This window comes from Medicago sativa, chromosome 2 (genome assembly GCF_051527215.1).
Source record: "Medicago sativa cultivar Bolivia chromosome 2, Bolivia_mono, whole genome shotgun sequence".
In the NCBI taxonomy this organism is placed as follows: Eukaryota; Viridiplantae; Streptophyta; class Magnoliopsida; order Fabales; family Fabaceae; genus Medicago; species Medicago sativa.
The window spans coordinates 70,066,004-70,067,635 of NC_140750.1; positions in this window are offsets into that span (position 1 = coordinate 70,066,004).

The window sequence follows — 1,632 nt, forward strand, 5'->3', positions numbered from 1 at the left end:
ATAAATTGTACCCTTTTTCCTGTAATTAATATTATTTTTACAATTTTATCCTTTAAAAAAGAGAGTGAATTAATTTATGTTTTCAACGTAGAATTTATTGTTGATTGAAGAAAAATATGTAATATAAACAGGGGTATGTTAGTAAAAAATAATTACTGTAGTTAGAAATACCAAATGAATCTTATAAAAAAGGACAATTTTCCCCCGTAAACTGATCTTATAATTAGATAGAGGTAGTTAGGGATGTCAATGGGGCGGATCGGGGGCAGGGGATACTTCACCGATCCCCGCCCCGCCTGTGAATCCGTTTCCCGTCTCCGTCCCCGATCTCCGTCACGCGGGAATATTAACAAATTTTTGTGTGAAGGAAGGTAATATTAACATATATTGGTTTTTTTATTAAAAAAAAAATATGATTATTGGTTTTTTTGCAAAATATATGATTTTTTTGAACAGATCAAAATGGAATATAATATTAACCAAGAGTGATTCACCCAGCACAAGGTGTGCTAAAAGTGAATCACTTAACAGAATACAATGTCACTGATTGCACCTACCTAAGATGAAGGTGAGAAAAACACAAGAAAGGGGGGGGGGGGGGGGGGGGGGGGGGGGGGTTGAATTGTGTTTTGAAAAATTCTTCGTTTCTCCTAAAAACTGAATACACTTATCAGAAGCTAAGTGATACAGCTTCTGAAGTGATAAACAGAATCTGAACGCAGCGAAATAAAACAGAGAGAGAGAAGAAGAAAGACACAAATCAATTATACTGGTTCCTTCCACAATCCGGAAGTAGTCCAGTCCCCCTTGCACTTCCAAGGAGATTTCACTAGAATGTAATATCTGATTACAAATGCTCAAGCACACAGCAAGAGACTTCCTTTGCTCAAGCACACTTTGCAAGAGTCTTCCTAAGCTCAAGAACACAATCAAGAGACTTCTATGCTCAAGCACAACTGCAAGAGACTTCTAAACAAACAAGATTACAAAGAATAATGTTTGAGATTGAACACTTGATATACAATCAGAGATGCTCACAATGCAATCAGATACAGACTCTAAGACTTAAAAATTTCTAAGACTAGAACTTTGAGAAACAGAAATTCTAAGTGAATGCAGAACAATTTCAGCAGAGGTTTGACACTTGTAAAAATGTTGAGAGTCTTTCGTTCAGCATTGCCAAAATTCTAAGTCTTCACTCCTTTATATAGAGGTGTGAAAGAGACGTGTGAAATTGCCAGCACATCAAAGAGTCGTTGTTGAAGCTTGATCTTTCACCAATGACCTTTTGCCTGATTTGGTTGTTGTCCTATGAAGAACCAATTTGAAATCCATTCCCATTGTGAAGGAACATCTTTGCAGGCATAACTGTTATTCTGGAGCTGTTTTCTTGTCTTGTAGCATGGACACAAAACAGAGTAGTGGAGAAGGTGGTTGTACAGTTTGTACAAAGTACAATGTCAACGCTTTTTGAAGATAAGCTTCTAAATCCTTCAAATCTTCACCAAAGTGACCGTTGCAAGGTTCCACTAGCCTTCTGCAATGTTTTTGAATCCAATAGACAGCTTTTGAAGTGTTGATCCTTGAATCTTCAGCTTGTGGTGATAATCAGCTTCTGATGAAGTCGCTTCT